Here is an 18,858-nt window from a genome sequence, read left to right on the forward strand (position 1 = left end):
AACATAACACATATGTGTACAAAGGCAACGTTATTATATTACTAGAATGATATTGTGGCAAGGGGGCGTGGCCGAGTGCCATGGGAACGGAATGAGGCCACCGCGTAAGTGGATGCACCTGCGGTGCGCACCGGCCTCGAATCCCACGGAAGGAGCTCTGGACTATAAAAGGAGGAACGATGGCAGAGGAAGCCGAGAGAGGATCGGGCCCGGGTATACTGTATTGTTTTACTTTAGTTTTCAGTTTGACGGCAGTCTCCGTGAGGAGCTGCCTTCCGTTTGTTTTGGTTTGGATGGCAGTCTCCGTGAGGAGCTGCCGTTCATGTTATAAATAAATAATTTAAAAACTGCGTCGGTTTTCCGCCAACTTCTTCTCGGCGGCCAAATGGTCGTAAACTTCATTACAGATATGTTTTAGTTGATGGTGTTTTTGTTTGTTTGTTTGTTTGTTTGTTTTTTGTTTATATAGAGACAATACTAAACAGGTTGACAATATTGCCTTTTCAGGCTGCCATAAATAAATGATCGGTGTGCAAACCAGATAGGTGTGCAATATTTTTCAAATAACATACCGGCAATTTGAACATCTCATTTACAGTACATTTTCACCAATGCAATAAGCCCAGTTCAAATTAGCATAGTTGACCAGGAATGACAAAGTTGGCTTGGGATGGTGGCGATTGTACACAATGATGTGGAGGGGCTAAGAAAATATATTTACCATATGGAAGAAAGGCTACTTAACAAAAAATAGCTATGGTACCCATCCTGAACAAAAATGTAGCTTATAGTTTTACATTGGCCCATTTGTTTACTCATTTAGATGACACGATGGCTCAGTGCCTCACAGCAAGAAAGTTGCTGGTTCGAGCCTTGGCTGGGTCAGTTGGTATTTCTGTGTGGAGTTTGCATATTCTCCCTGTGTTCGCGTGGGTTTCTCCCAGGTGCTCTGGTTTCCCCCGTTGTCCAAAGTCATGCACTATAGGTGAATGGGATAAACTGAATTGGCTGTATTTTATATGTGTATTGATGTTTCCCAGTAATGAGTTGCAGCTGGAAGGGCATTCACTGTGTAAAACAAATGCTGGATAAGTAGGTTTGGTTCGTTCTGCTGTGTTGACCAAGGAGGAATAAAGGGACTGAGCCAAAAGAAAATGAATGAATAAATTAATGTTTACTTGTTTTATTTTATTTTTTATTATTATTGGCCCAATAATTTACATATTCAAAAAAGAGACAAGCTAAATGACAAGTGATTGCAAGACAATGACGAAATTTTTTTTATACGATATCCAAAGGTAAAAGATTTTAATACTGGGCAGTACCCGGGAGCTCAGCACATGTTTTTTTTTTTTTTTTTTACGTTTACTTAAAGTAATTTTCTCTTGAATTGGTCAAAAAGATTCACAGCTATTTCTGAATTAGAGGAGCACAGGGCACAAAGTAAAGTGGGGTTAAATGTAACAACAGAGTTTTAAGGTATTTGCTCAGGGTTAACCATGGCATGTTTCCAAGGTTTTCACAACAGTGTCTGCTGACGTCTTCCTACAAATTATTAAAACAGCTTTGCATAGTTTAGCTCCAACCACCTCCAACTCATACCTGCTTAATAGTCTCTAGTAGTCTTGAACACCTTCATTAGTTGGATCAGCTGTGTTTGATTTCAGTTGGAGCAAAACTCTGCAGAGCTGTGACCCTCCACAGATCAAGTTTTAGACATAGGGCTATATTTTAACGATATTGGCGCAAAGTTCAAGGCGCAAGGCACAAAAGCATTAAGAGCGTGTCTGAATCCACTTTTGCTATTTTAGAGATAGAAAAGTCCACTTTGCGCTGCAACGCATGGCCTAACAGGGTTGAGCTTATTCTCTTAATGAGTTATAGGTGTGTTTTTAGAATAAACCAATCAGAGTCTCATCTCTAATTCCCTTTAAGAGTCAGTTGTGTCGTGCCATGGCGCATTTGCTATTTACATGACGGAGTTTGTAAGTAGAAAAACTTAGCACTTAACTGGGAAGAAAACAGGTAAAAAGAGCATCTGTAGTGCGAGAATGAGAGATGAGCCTCCTCATTGTTAAATTTCACTTTTACTTTCACTCTCTTCCATGGATAAAGAAACATGTAGTTTGCACAGACATCCATTAGCCTACATAATTAATTAGTTTAAATTTTATTTCTAAATTCAGTTCTAATTTCCAGCAAATGAATAGATAACAACAGTAATAATGAAGAGTAATCAAAAAACTAGTTAGTTCCAAATACACATGCTATGCCCCATATGGTTCAAAACCTGACAAGTGGACAAATCTAAGCTTGTTTTTAAGAAAACAAATATAAATATGCATATAATAAATACTACTACTAATAATAATAACATTAAACAAAAGCAAGTTATCATGAATAAACTGAAAAAGCCAAAGGTGAAGAAGGCATGAAGGTAGTGGTTTTTATAATTATGTATAAATAATTAATTTTTTGTAATATTGTTTTTCCTTTAATTCATTTGTTAATATATCTGCGTATTGCACACCCTGTGTGTATTAAGCAATGTTTAAGCGAAGCGCACAACTGACGCACTCTGCGCTGGCTTTAAGACCTTCTCTTAGCTGGTCTATTGAGCGGGCTATTTTAGATCCTTAAAATAGCAACAGACCAGCAATGAGCCTTAACATACCTCCTTTTTTTAGACCAGAATGCCTATGGGTGCAAATATGAGCGCAAATTAATTTGCTATTTAAAAAGCGTGCAACATGTCCAAACGACACTTGCGTCATGCTGAAACTAGCAAACAATATTTGAATCACACCTGGGCCGTGTGTATGATAGGGCCCCTATGGTCTAAGTTCCTCGTACAAAAATGTATGACCCTAAAAAGGAGGGATGGGACCAAACCCTATCATTGAGGGATGAGCAAATCATACTAAATTGTATGAATTCATGCGAATTACCCACTAAATCAAAAAGTTACGAATTGTCATGAGATAGAATTGTAGATTATGAACGAGATGTACATTTTGACAAATGTTTGTGTTTTTAACAGTTCAAGCTCAAGGAGAACAGATTGCAAACTGATGAAACTATCTTGCCCAATCTCATGAAGAAATGTAGCTATTGTCATCAATGTGGCTAATTCATTCTGGAATATGTACTATTTAATTTGTGTAAAAATGTATGATTTATAAAATGAGGCATGTGCCCACAAACCCTACCCCTCATTGGGGATGAGCAAAGTAATAAAATATACAAATAATATAGTACAAAGTAATACAATTTAGACACTAAATATGTATGTTGTTTAGATATTTCATTGAACATTGACAGTTTAATTGTGTCATTCAGCATGACTCTGCCTGTTCTGGCTTCTCTTGAGGCCTTGGTACACTTCAAATAAAATAGAAAAAAAGAGAAATCTGAAGGGATCTAATTTGGAATCTAATTTTTGCACATTTAAGCACTGATTTAATGGCAAAAAAAAAAAAAAAAAAACTGTTTGTGCTGATGCAAACTATTAGTAAATCTGGCCAATTATCTGTTCTTATTGGCCTGCTAGAGTACCAGTTTGTCCTTCTGATAACTGCAAAACCCGTCTTTAAATCTTTGGGTCCAGCTGATAACTCCAGTTTGGTTCTACATATCGTTTTTTTTTTTTTTTTGCTTTTTTTTTTTTCAAAGGGGAATGCTTTGTTCTTGCCTATTTATGGTGTTTTTTTCTGTCCTGTATGCTGATGAGTGATATCGGTGAGGCCGGAGCCTCGTTAATTTACAGCATGACTCTGCAAACGGCACTTGCTGTCGGCTGTGTTTTCTCACGGGGATGCATTAACACTCTGCACCGACACAACCTGCCAATTTCCAACGTGTGAATCAGCGGATATATCACCTGTTCCTCACAAGGACATCACTGTCAGCCCTGACCTGTTAACAACACCTCAGGATAAGACACTGCTGAGGGTTTTATGTCACAGACTCACTCTTCACATTTATCCTGTTTGATGTAAATAAATAACTTGACTTTCATTCATAAAACATCAATAATTTTTGATTTGTTTAATTGGTAACACTTTAAAATTAATAGTCAATTAGTTAATGTTATTTACTGTATTTACTACCATGAACAAACAATTAGTTATACATTTAATACTAATAATACCTTATTACTATTAAAACACATTAATGTTTAATTAAATACATATTAAATACATATTTCCCTTAATACATTTAGAAAAACATTTATTAGTTTTTACTCATCTACGTTAGCATTAGTTATGTTCTTTACAGTAAGTTAAATGATGTTAGTTCATGTTAGTTCAGGTAAACTCACAGTGCATAGACTAATGTTACCAAGCACAACTTTGTATTGTAAAAATACATTAGTTAATGTTGTACTATGATTTATAAATGCTTTACAAGAGTAATCTTGATAGTCTGAAGTCACCTATTTGTGAGTATTCACTCTGTCTAGTAGACTAAACTAATCAACCAATTTTAGGGACTAGTGAATAAGGGTGTATGGTTGGATTTCAGACAGTCTGGTTAATTTCTCGAAAACAAAGGTCAGATCTGTTACCGTTATTTCCCGTATTTTGTACAGAAATGAGCTATTAATCATTTCACAAGTTTTCACTGTAATGTGTTGTACAAATTTTTACTGTTAAAATCACAGACATTTTTTCACAGTGTGACGTAAAGCAGACATTTTCGTTTTTGTTAGTTTTGGTCACATTCATTTTAGTCTGGTCATAAAACTGATGACATTTTAGCTTAGTTTTAGTCGACAAAAACTAATAACATTTTAGTGCAGCTGTCAACTAAAATTGTCTCGTCTATGGGAAAGGCTTGTTGATGAAGATATTTTTTAGACATAATAATTTTCGTAGACCAAATCATTACTATTTTAAGAGTTCAAATGCAAAACCTCTAAATCCATCAGACATTTTCTTGTAAATAAGCATTTTCTATTAGGTTCCTCTGATAAGGTTTAGAAGTATAAATGTATATTTAATAATAAAGTAATTAGTAAATAAAATAAAATATTATTATTATTATTTTTTTAAATGTCACTTTAGACAATTCTTTGTTTTTTAACAGGGTAAATTTTCTTTTGCGCCAAAACCAGCTAAATCCACCTCTGCTTTTTATGCAAAATCCTCTAAATCCACCTATTGGAACAAGACAGTGTAATTAATTGAAAATGAAGATGCCAATAGAAAGTATTTTGCCAATCATAAAACACAAACAAACCACCTGAAATTTAAAATATATAAATCTGTCAAGTAAGTGGCGAGTTATTCCGCTGTGATAAACCAGAGAAAAAGCAGAAGAAAAATTAATGAATGTAATCTGTAAAGTAAGTGCATTAATCCATATCATAAAAACTGACATTAATTAAATATTAACAATCTGTTGTCATTTCTGATATTCATGATTTAGATTTAATGTAAGTAGAACAATGTAAACACTGCAAATATTGTAAACTAAGCTTGGTAGATTCTAATAATGTATTGTAAAACAATTGTGAAACATCAATATCTGTGCATTGTCTATTAATATAAAAAGCTTTTCAGATCTACAGGTAATATGAAGTAGGCTAATATAAACTAAAAGTTTTATGCATTATATTTATCTTTTTTTTCAAATAGCTTAAATTAGCAAATAAAACACAAAGTAGTTTTAGAAGCTGTCGTTCATTCATTCTCACCATACTTAAGATCTTGGTCCCATGTTTATCCTCATAGCATCCACGTGTGATAAAAGAACAGCATCTTAACTCTGTCTTTTTTAAAATGCAGTTGCAGTTTATTGTATAGTAAATCAGACTCAGTCAAAGTAGCGTCGCTGCGTAAAACACTGTTATGTTATGAATGCATGTTACACTTCCGACTGCACATTTTGTTTTCTTTTTCTTGTAAGGGACGTTTTCATTTGCCATTTACTGACAGTTAGACTGGTTCATCCAGTTCATCAAACTCTGTTTTTTTTATCAAAATTGAAAGCAGAAAACTGTATGTCTCCTCATAAAAGCTAGCCTATCAGCGCACTGCTACATTAAAAACATGATTGGATTTGCGCTTCTGATTGGTTCTTGGGATATAGCGGCTTTTGCTGTCAAAGGCAAGTGGGATTTAGCGGCTTTTACATACAAACTGCTATTTCTGAATGCGCTGATGCTGGGATTTAGATGATTTGAATCAAATCTATTTGTTGATGGTGTAGTACGTGCCTAAAGCATTCACTCATTAGCTCATGGTGGAAGTGGTGTTTAGCGGCTTTTGCATCTGAACTCTTCATTTCTATCCACTTAAATTGTATGTGCATTTTGGACTTTTACATAAAAACGCTTAATAGAAATGCCAGGATGCACACACATTTTGAAAATGCACTACATTTTTATGCATCTTTTTGAGTAGAAATTAACCTTCTTTTTCTTCCGGCGGCACTATGGTCCGTGTAGAGCCCTGCCCTCTTTCACTACTCCTCTCCAGCCTTCGTGATCCAAACCCTACTTTCTCATAGCATGCACTCTTAGGGTACGTAGATCATCTTTTACGTCATCTAACCACTTCCTCCGTAGCCTACCAAGATGTCTCCTTCCTTCTAGTTTTAGCTTACATGCTCTTTTAACAGCTCTTTGTTTGGACAGTCTCTCTAAGTGGCCCGGCCATCTTATACGGTTCCTCTTTATATCCGTGACCAGGCTTGGCTTTGCATTCATATCTTCCACTTCTGCATTATTTCTTATCCGCTATTTACCTTGGTCATGCTTTGGCCCATAAATCCTCCTTAGGTTGAGGTTGAAGGCAGGAAACAAACATACTACAGCATGCAGCACCTCTTTAAATCCTGTCTGCTGAGCTGAGCAAGCAATGAAAGACTCTACCGTACAGTACTGCGTCCAGTGGTAATGTATGCTAGTGAAATCTGGGTATTGAGAACCCGGGACGAACGGCTTCTAAACGCATAGGAGAGGAAGGTCCTAAGGTGAAATTAACCTTTTATGTCATAAAAAAAAGGATTCTGCCACTTTGGTCTTTTTAATTCTGTTTTGGAGGCAGAGTCCGGACACTAGTCCTGTCTTGTCCAGTATTTTTTGCTCAGCTTGACTTTTCTCAGGTCAAGCACTCATATTTCCTGTCATTGTTTGTCTTTGTCATTGTATGAGCGTCGTCTTGGCTCCACTAGGGTCCGGTGCATGCTCGGGATGCACTCTCCTGTCCTGGTGTTTTTGTTTGTTCCGTCTGCAGCGTGTTGTTTCATTCTCAGCATCTCAGTCTAGTTAGTTTCGTTTTTGGTCGGCGCTGGGATGAAACATGCAAGTTGCAGAGTGCACAGTAAGTGTTTTTTTTATTAATAGTGTACTTGTGTCTTGCATTCTGTTTGTGTTGGTGTTGTTTAAGCACGTGGTCTGGTGTTTACATTGCAGTCACGTGGTTTGGTGTCGTGTTTCATGTAAACACGCAGTTAATGAGTTCTCTCATTGGCTGTGTGTTCTAGTCCCATTTTACGTGAGCACATGGCTTCTGTGTCATGTGCTCCTCTTGTCTTATCCACCTTGTTATCCTACTATTATTTATTATTATGTTCACCTGCCCACTTGTCAGTTTATTAGTTTGTTCTCCCTATTCTCCCAGTGTGCTCTGTCCTGGGCTGATCCATCGTCATTGGTCTTCCTTGTGTAAGTCAAGTCAAGTCAAGTCAAGTCAGTTTGTCTTAATGCTATGTTTTTCCCCCACAGGGTTGTTTAAGTTGTTTTTGTTTATCTTTTATAAAAATTAAAAATTGCCCTTCATATTCTGCATTTGGGACCTCGCCTCCTTTTCCTCATGCAAAACCATGACAAAAACCACATGCTCAACAATGAAAGCAACAATTAAGTGCAAATACAATGGGAAAACAGAAAAAAATAAAGTAACACTAGTATCAGAATGTCAAGTAGGTTTTACTTGTTTTTATCATTTGATTTCTTTAAAGAGTCTTTCTAAACACGTCAATAAATAACCTACATATGCACTCTCAGAAATAAAGGTGCAGGAGGTAGGGGCAGTATCCTTCAAAAAAGATTCACATTTGTACTAAAATTGGACCACATTAATATCTTAAAGATATCAGATACAGTGCAGTCCTTTAAAATTATCCCAGTGACAGGTCTCATGCCTCTCATTTTGGATAGTGTATCTAATATGTGACCACAAAACTACGCTATAAAAATGTGACAAAATGTCATGACATCAAATGTGTTTATGTTACTTTGATTACTTTGATTGGTTTATGTTAATTTGAACCAGTTAATCAGGTTTCAATTAAATAATTTTAGTTAAAAATAGCTTGATATTTACTTCATATTTAAGTCAGTTTGACTGATGTTGAGTTGAGATGACTAGAAAAGTTCTTTTGACTCAACTAAAAAAAAAAACTTTTAGGCAGGAAGAATGTTTTTACAGTCATAATTGTAATCTACATATGAGCAATTCCAGGGTTATGGATGTGACATTTGCAGTAAAATCTCAAAACCTAAATTCACAAAGAAAATATATGTTAACATTTTATTAAAAATTCTGTTTATGTTTTTTAAAATAACTAACCACAGAGTTGGGAGCAGAAAAATATCAGTCTGTAAAAAATATGTATATATTTTAAATAAAGAAAATAAACATGCGTTATGGATGTGATGACAAAAGGTAGTGAGTGAACAGTATACAACATAATCTGAAGAAATTCTGTGAAATGAACTGCACAAACCAAAAGAAATAATGCTTATCAAAAGGATAAAAGTTTATTCATTATAGAACTAAATCAATTGATTTTATTTTATTTGACTTTTTTTTTTTTTTTTTTTTTTGCATTTATGAAGAAAAATCTTCATGGAAGTAATGCCTCTCCAATATGAATGTCACAATTGTGAAATTGGCACTTGTGGAATTTTGGTAAAGCAAATAAAATAGTTTGAAAATATTAACAAAGACAATTTTATGTATTTTTAAAGCACTGTAAAATACTTGCTGACGCAAAAATAAAAGGAGAAACGGTTTCGATATTTTGGGGAAAACTTTTTTTTTTTTTTTTTTTTTTTTCATGACAAGGTTGACTCTTGCATGGAATTGCTCATTAGCAAACATTGTTTTGATCCATACAGTTTATTTTTGGCTACTGGGAAAAATATATCCATTCAACATTAGATAAAAGAGGTTTTGTCATACAAGGTCATAGTATATAATTACAGATAATAATAATAATAATAATAATAATAATAATAATAATAATAATAATAGTAATAATAATAATAATAATAATAATAATAAATTATTATTATTATTATTATTATTATTATTATTATTATTATTATTGTTGTTGTTGTTGTTGTTGTTGTTGTTGTGTTTTTTTTATTTATTATAATTATCATTACTTCATACTTTCTTCCACAAAATCCAATAATAATCCAACTTTATAATTACAATACATTGTAATCCTGGCCATTTTTGTTATTTAGTTCTGTCTCTCTGGCTCTCATTGTCCGCTCTTATTGGTACTTTCCCATGTGAATGACATTGAGTGTGATATCAAGAAGGATGTTCTGTATATGCAAAGGGTGAGAAGGAACATTCATTTTCATTCCGCAGCTCATTGACAGCCAGATGAAGTGTATAACAGCTACCGATGCTATTAATTTGATTGAGGTAGTGTGTGTGTGTGTGCGTCAATATCAAATTTATACCTGACTATCTGATTGCATACCATTTTGGTATCATCTACAGGGAGAGCGATTTATAGTACCACCTTTCAAATGGTTTTGTTCTGGGATTTTACTTGTAGACATTAAGTGGCAATGCACCAAATTGGAGTCTAGGTTTTACTTAAATTCTGGCTTTTCGTAGGTATAAAAAAAATAAAAATTCTGCTTAGTTGCCCGATTTCCATCCAGATACAAATGAATTAGTGCTAAATGGGACATTCTGCCAGAAACTGTCCCTGACATAAAACATAATTACAGTGAATAAAAAACGTTTCATCTCAAAAATGTCTAAAATGGACTGATGATGGAGTTTTGTTAGTTGCTCTGTAAAGGACTATGTCATTAATTTTACATGACTTTCATTCTTTATTAAAAAACTAACAAAAAACTCTAAACTCTTTTGTTTATTATTATTATTATTAAAAAGCAAACTCTGTCATTGTCCTTGTCCTCAGCCCAATTGAACCTACAGCTTTAATGATTTTGGTAAGCTAAAAACTGTTCATTTAAAATAAATAAATAAATAAAGTGTGATTATTCATGAAAACATGAAATTAAAAATAAATTCTACAATTAAATATATAATTCAAATAAATGTACATGTGTCCACATGTCTCTAACAGTCCTGTCCCAAAAAAAAAAAAAAAAAAAAAAAAAAAAATATATATATATATATATATATATATATATATATATATATATATATATATATATATATATATATATATATATATATATATATATTAAAGGAGCTAATAATTTAGATCTTTTTATTATTATTATTATTATTATTATTATTATTATTATTATTATTATTTAAAACTGCTTTTATTCTGGCCTAACTAAAACTAATGACTTTCTCCCGAAGAAAAAAAATCAGATATACTGTGAAAATCACATTGCTTTGTTGAACATCATTTGGGAAATATTTAAATAGGAAAAAAATATCAAGGGGTATAACTCAATATGTCAATATATGCAAATGGTATGAAAGGCAAGTTCATATTGGATTTCGCATACACTGTAAAAATAAAGGGTTCCACACAATTAATTTATGTTGTCCCAACACAAATCAATTAAGTTAACTTACGACTTTTAAAATTTGTGTATTGAACATAAAAAAATAAGTTGTCCCAATGAAATCTCAAGAGTTGGGTTGTTTCAGCTTATATTATTTAAGTAGTTTGAAAGTGATTTTTTTATGTGTACTGTATATAAAATGGATGTACTATTTGCAACATAAATTTTGAAATATAGCAAGAACGTCCACTTTCATATTTTATTACAGATATTTACAGATACTTACAGATATGTACAAATATATTTGAATATATATATATGAACCATATATATATACATATATGAATATCCACACTTAAAAAAAAGATTTTTGCTGCTTCTTCAAACTACTTATTAAAAATGAGCTGACTTAACATAATTATTGAGGTTTTTTTTCCTGAGACAATCATGTGGCAACATGAGGGAATAGTGTGGAGCCCAGCATTGTTTTAAGAAACATCTAAAACATTTGAGCATTTTACATACACTGTAAAAAATGCAGGGTTTTACACGATTCCTTTTTAATATCCCAACACAAACCGATTAAGTTAATTTAACACTTTTAACAAATTTGTGTGAATTCAATATAAACCAATGAAGTTGTCTCAATAAAATCTCAATAATTGTGTTGTTTTAGCTCATTTTAATTAAGAATTTTGAACAAGTGAAAAAAAAATCTATTTTTTGAGTGTATTTGCACATATGACATACATGTATTTATGTAAAATCCAAATATGAACTTGCATGTCATATTTGGGATTTGCCATATTAGATATCAATATGGACAACAACAAAACGATACAGTATATAACACTAATAATGATTGCTGTTTGTTCAAACTTACAGTTAAACTGAAAATTATTGGCCCCCTTGAATTATTAGTCCCCCTGTTTATTTTTTGCCCAATTTCTGTTTAAAGGAGAGACGATGTTTTTATCACATTTTTAAATACAATAGTTTTAGTAACTCATTTCTAAAAACTAATTTATTTTATTTTTGCCATGATGACAATAAATCAATTTTTTTAGACATTTTTCAAGACACTTCTATAGAGCTTAAAGTGACATTTAAAGGTTTAACTAGGTTAATTAGGTTAACTAGGTAGGTTAGGGTAATTCGGCAAGTTATTGTATAACAGTGGTTTGTTCTGTAGACTATTGAAAAAAATATAGCTTAAAGGGGCTACTATTTTTGACCTTAAAATAAATAAGACTTTTCTCAAAAGAACAATATATATATATATATATATATATATATATATATATATATATATATATTATCAGACATACTGTCAAAATGTCTTTGCTCTGTTCAAAATAATTTGGGAAATATTTAAAAAAGAAAAAGAAATTAAAAGTGGGGCTAACAATTCTGACTTCAACTGTATATACAATGAACTAAAAAAAAACCACAATTTTAGCACTATAAAATCCCAAAAGTTAAGGCAACTCAAACCATTAAAGAAAATCAATTGCAACAAACCATTTAAGTTCAAAAACGAACCCTAATGAGTACTGTGAACTTAATCGAGTTTGAGTAAATGAAGCGATTTGAGCACAATAAAACCCAATAAATGAAGAGAACTCAAACCAACTGAGTACTGTAAAACCCAGTAAGTTAAAGCAACTCAAACCATTTGAGGAAACCGATTATTAAAAACTAAAAAAACTAATCTATATGAGTACTGTGAACTTATTCCATTTAAGTTGAATTAATAAGGTACTGTATTTAATAAACTCATTACCTTCAACACTGAGTTCAAAATTATTTTCAAATTAGTAAAATTAACGTTCAGTATTTTTTTATTTCATTTGATAAAGGTGACTGTTGGGTTTTATAGTGTGACTATTTATGATGACAACATTGTCCACAAAATAATTACAATACAGTGTAATAATAATTTAAGAAAAAATATTCATTTTAAGTTAAAATGAATAAGTTACTTTAACTCCTTCATGTTCAGTGGTCAAAAGTAGGTAAAGTTTCTCTTGAATTGGTCAAAAAGAGCATTCACAGCTGTTTCTGAATTACTTATAAGTTTTTAGTCATTCATTTAATCATATTCATCAATTATGCTCAATGTACAGTATAAACAAGCATTAATTCATCAATCTATTGATTATTCATTTTATAGTTTCATCATCTTCTCAACTGGTCAAACAGATTCATTCAAACCTCTTCCTGATTTACTCACTGATTTGTGGGTCATTGTTAGATACATTCATTTAATTTGTTTCCATATATTATATTTATTTTATTTATTTATTTATTTATTTATTTTTTGTGTAAGAAACCCAAAGTCAATGTTTTAAATATGTGCGCTTCTAGATAGAATCACATGCTCAACTGTAGTTTCAATCAGTTAAACGGCTGGAATGTGCCAGTTGCAGGACAATTGTGCTGACAATGATTTGATTTTATGATCAATAGGATTCTACCAAATAAACTATTCAGACCAATGATTAAAGCAATGTATTATCATCTGTTTGTATGACTGTATATAAACTGGCCTCGAAGGACCACCCTTTGAGCAACCAGAATAAAACATCTCGTGTTTCCTCTGCATTGTTCCCTTGCTGCAAGAACATTAAAATCTCAGAAAATGAATCTTCATGAGTCTTGGAATAATTTTTGATCTTGACAGTCATTCACTTTTCACCACAACTCGAGAAGACTTACTCAAACCTATTCTGATTTACTCTTTTTCTCATTATTTTCAAGAGTTTCCTCATTTGGCCACTCGTAAAATAATAAAAGGATTTACTTGTGAATGAATTATGTGTTGTGTTTTCTACTGAACTTGGACAAAAAGAATCAATCAAACCTATTTTGACTTACTAAAAGATCTGTGAATCATTCAGTATGTCTTATTATATTGAGAAGGGGCTCAACTTTCTTCCCCCATAGCAAACTAAAAGTAAGAGGGAATAAAATTGTCAAATTGATATCAACAGAAAAAGACCGCGACTGCAACTTAAAAGTTTATTTTTATATACTTAAAAGTGGGCAATTTAGTCCCAATTGATATCCCAGACTTACATAGACTTACAGCACAAGCATACCTGTACATATTTATGTATTTACTACATGAAGTGTCCTTAAATATATACTTGAGCATACGTCATAAAATGTCAAATTAAAATAAAAAATTTGCTTATTAATAAGAAAGGATATAATATATTTATCCTATTAAAAGGTACTTTAAAATGAGTTTGTTTACTGTATTTGTTTTAATTGTTGCTACACTGTTAACAAATTTTGTAAAATAAACAGTGTTTAACTGTAATATGAACTGAATTTTACTGAGGGACAGTTTTGCGGGATGTTACTGTATTTTAAAGGTGCATTGTGAAAATGACTGTATATTTTACAGTAAATATATACAACACTGTAAATACATATACAGCAAGATAAAAGGTGCTGTAAATGTAAATACAGTATTTGTGCTGTAATTGATTGAAAGTAAGTTACTGGCAAACTGCTGTCTGTAAGTTACTGTAGATTTAACAGGAAACTGTTAAAAGTATCAATGCTTCTTCATGTATCAAAATAAAATACAAAAAAACTATATAATGATAATAATACTGTGATTTTTTTTTTAAATTATTTTTTATTTTTGTAATGGGCAATTAGTGTACAAAACCACAACAAAGTCTGAATAAAATGTAATTCTTTGTCAATTTAAAGCAATTCTATTGTATATACTGTACAAAATATAAAATATCCACTGTGCACAACACACATATTTCTTATCTGGAATTTGACAATGTTTTGTTATAACAGACAAATTAAATCAATATTTTTAACCTCTTGCAAATTCAATAAATTAGCATGTATTTTTGAGATCAATTGATTTGATTAAGCTGTCCAACACCAAAATACCTTACTAATAACCTCATAACTTATTTTAAGATGTCGTTTAGTAACCGCATAAATGCATCTTAGGAAAAAAAAAAAAAAAACCTTGGCATACAGTATATCTTTTCCATCTGGAGCTTTTAAAGCTCATGCAGTGCTCCCAAAATCATCACACACATTTCCAACATGGAAGATATTGAGGTTCAAAAGCTCTGAGGTCACACAACTTCTCCAAAAAAGTCATGTGTCACAAATTATAGACGTGACCTCAGCATTTAAATCATAAATAAGTGCAAATCAAATTCCCATCTGTCAATGATTCATACTGTAAAACACTGTACATTCTGATATGGGTGTAATTGCTTTTTTCACAAATGTTCAGGAAAGCCAGACTATAATAAATGTTTCTTTACTGTTGGTGCAAAGAAAAGTGAGATTTTTTATTTATTTATTTTTTGCCTTGGAAAGTGAAGGTTAGCTTGTGAACATTGTGTGTGCATATTGTAGAAGAACATGTTGGAATCATCTGTCCTCTGATTTAATATACGATGACATGAAGTATTTGTTGTGTATGACTATTAATGCTGTTATTAATAATACAGCAGCACTTGTGTTGAATCAAAGCACAACATCTGCTGGCCAAAAAAACAGCTCTTTCATAACTTTTGGCACATCCTTTATTTTCATCCATTCATATAAAGTACATTGTTTTTTCAACAATTTAATTTTAATGTGCATTTAATTGAAGTGTGATATTTGTTTCAACTGTCATTGCTCGGTAGAATTGTTACAATAGTCTCCAAATGTCTGTGGCTCTCACACAGACATTCACAGTTACACTTCCTCTCTTCTGGAATATATCAACACCCGCATAGACAGTGTTACAACCCTTAAACAGATCAGTACATACCCGAATCAGAAGCTATGGATGAACAAGGAGGTGTGCCTCCTGCTGAAGGCACGCAACACTGCCTTCAGATCAGGGGATGCATAGGCCTACAGCACCTCCAGGGCTAATCTGAAGAGAGGCATCTAAAAGGCCAAGCACTGTTACAAGCTAAAGCTAGAGGAGCACTTTTCAACTCTGATCTCCGGTGCATGTGGCAGGGCATCTAGGCCATCAGCAACTACAAACCCAGCCAGACTACACCCACAGCCACAGACGTCTCCTTCCTGAACGAGCTAAATGACTTTTTTGCCCGCTTTGAAAGAGACGATAAAGAGCCCTACACCAGGATTACATCCTCAATCAACCACTCACCTATCACACTCACTTCCTCAGATGTCTACACCGCACTGAGTCGGATCAATGTGTGTAAGGCTGCTGGACCAGACGGTATTCCTGGGCACGTCCTCAAAGCATGTGCAGAACAGCTCGCTTGGGTATTCACAGACATTTTCAACCTGTCGCTCAACCTAGCAGCTGTGCCAACATGCTTTAAAACCACCTCTATTGTGCCAGAGCCCAAACACTCCAGCCCAACATACCTGACTGACTACCGCTCTGTAGCAATCACCCATCATCATGAAGTGCTTAGAGCGGTTGGTCCTGGCACATCTGAAACACTCTCTACCATCCACACTGGACTCACACCAGTTTGCCTACCGTGGCAACAGGAGCACAGAGGATGCATTTTCTATAGCACTGCACTCTGTACTTACACACCTGGACAATAAAAACACTTATGCACGAATGCTGTTTGTTGACTTCCGCTCATCATTCAACACTGTCATACCCTCCATGTTAATGATCAGACTTAGAGAAATGGATATTGACACGTCTCTCTGAAACTGGGTTATGGACTTTCTGACTAACAGACCTCCGAATGTTAGATCAGGCCACATCTGCTCCACCACTCAACACTGGTGTACCACAGGGCTATGTGCTGAACCCCTTCCTCTACTACCTTTTGACAATTGACTGTAAGCCTGTGAGCAGATCCAACACCATCATCAAATTTGCAGAGGACACCACAGTGATTATTCTAATAAGCAACAATGATGAGACGGCCTACAGGGAGGAGATCCAGCATCTGTCCACTTTCTGCACTGACAATAATCTGCTCCTTAACACCAACAAGACCAAGGAGCTCATTGTCGACTTCAGGAAGGGACGAACAGGCTCACATGATCCAATACACATTAATGGGATGGCCGTTGAGCCTGTCTCATCCTTCAAGTTCCTGGGGACCCACATCTCAAAGGACCTTCTCTGGACCATCAACACCTCCAGCCTGGTCAAGAAGGCTCACCAGCACCTTTTTTTTTTTTTTTTTTTTGAGGCAACTTAAGAAAAAGAAGCAGCTTTTATCAACTGTCTTGGTGAACTTCTACCGCTGCACAATAGAAAGCATCCTGACCAACTGCCTCACAGTCTGCTATGGAAGCTGCTCTGTTGCTGAGCGTAAGGTACTGCAACGGGTGGTGAAAACTGCCCAATGCATCACAGGGGCCACACTGCCAGCCATAGAGGACATCCGGAAGAAACACTGTTTGCGCTGACCCCGCAGTAATCTTAAGGACACCTCTCACCCTGCTCACAGACTGTTTTCTCTCCGGCAGGTGCTTCAGACTCCGGATAAAAACGAGCAGCCTGAGGAGCAGCTGTTTCCCCAGAGCAGTCTCATTTTTGAACTCCCTTTTGAACTCTGTCCCTCACTATGCCAACCTAACCCCCAGACACCCCCCCTTCTGTACACTCTTTAACATTTGCACATTTAAAATTTGCACATATTCATTGCACTACATTGCACTGACTCACTTACTTGAACTGTACCTACCAACTGCACATGGACATTTCTAATTATAAGCACTGTCAAAATTAATGCGTTAACACATGCAATTAATTTTAAATGATTAACGCGTTAAAAAAATTAACGCAATTAATGCAGTTCAGGTTTTTTTTTTACTTCCTGTTGTGGTGGACGTGTGTTCAACATGCAATAAATGTGGATAAGACCAAGGAAGCACTTTTTGAAGGCAAGTTCCAGTATAAAACAATTAGTTGCATCACAAGTTATCCAGAGTTTCATGCAATTTCGGGTGTTTCATTTTTAACTTTCGACATCTGTTGTAAGTTGATACCGCATGGCGAACAGAAAGAAAATACTCCGCATTTCGTGACTCGGTGTTCCTTTAAGGTAAGGTTCCTTTTAAGGCTACATGGTAGAATTTTAATAAGAGTATTATCTTAATCATATTAAAATCGGAGTATTGGTGTCTTATGTAAATGTACTCAGAACGTCTGGTGAAGTCGCGAGCTGTCAAAGACAGGGCATTTCTCTGCCTTTCAGCACGAGCCCCACAAGTTTAGCATGTTTCCTCATTAAACGCAACGAAAGCGTATGCTTCGCGTTGTTGTGGCAGAATCCTTGTGAAATACAGTAATACTTTAGGACGCTTAGTTTAGGACGCTTAGCAAATTTGATGAACGTGATCATGCGTGTTGAATCTGAGGGGAGTCGCTCCAGTATGGAAGGCCGTTGGGGCCAAAACGTCTGCAGCGCGTTGTGTGTGTCTGTCTGTGTGTGTGTCTGTGTCAGGCCCGTTGAGGGGTGTCAGGGATGGAGTGAGCGACATATCTGAGTAGGGGCAAGAGGGGTGTGCAATGTATTTAACGACCGGTTTGCAAGAAATTATCATTAATTTATAGGCATTTGGGAGTCTCTGTGCACTTGCGGGATACTCCTAGTCTTAGCAACTGGATGAATGTAAAGGAGGATTAAGCAAAATGACTCTATAATTAATGTTCTCAACTCACAGCAATAAAACTTTACAATGAATGCAACAGTTTGTATTCTATAGTTTATTATTATAATTTTTCATTTTCCATATCTGCAATTCCTGTATTTTGGCATTTTTTTGCAGTCCACTTAGAATCCAACATGGAAATCATGTTTTCTTTATTGGCATTGATTGTTTTGAAATTTAAATGTCTTTACTCTTACTTTATTTTTTTTTTTTTAATTTATACGTTAGTTAGACAACAGACATCAAAATATTTTTATCGAAATAGGTTTTGCTGAGTTATTTATTTGTTTATTTTCACTATAACTTTTGTTTTACACAACCAAGGTTCATCCAGGTTCATACCCTTATATACATTTCTGGAGAGCACCAAATACGTCCTAGGAGATATGTTATTTTCATATGTTAGTTTTCGCGAATCCACCAGAGGCTGCTGTGTGCACTTTTTTTGAAATCTCAAATTTTTC

General features: G+C 34.2%; 2 protein-coding genes across 4 annotated transcripts in view; one reads left to right on the plus strand and one right to left on the minus strand.

Moving 5' to 3' along the window:
- The window catches only part of musk (muscle, skeletal, receptor tyrosine kinase), a 96,229-nt gene that overhangs the window by 75,570 nt on the left and 1,801 nt on the right, over window positions 1-18,858 (minus strand). The window lies entirely within an intron of this gene.
- rassf6 (Ras association domain family member 6) overlaps window positions 17,402-18,858 on the plus strand; it is a 60,126-nt gene continuing 58,669 nt past the window's right edge. Inside the window, exon 1 of the mRNA XM_073914164.1 lies at window positions 17,402-17,623. The gene's annotated coding sequence lies outside the window, so the exon portion shown is untranslated. The remainder of the gene's footprint in view (window positions 17,624-18,858) is intronic.

This window comes from Danio rerio, chromosome 10, assembly GCF_049306965.1.
Source record: "Danio rerio strain Tuebingen ecotype United States chromosome 10, GRCz12tu, whole genome shotgun sequence".
Taxonomy (NCBI): domain Eukaryota; kingdom Metazoa; phylum Chordata; class Actinopteri; order Cypriniformes; family Danionidae; genus Danio; species Danio rerio.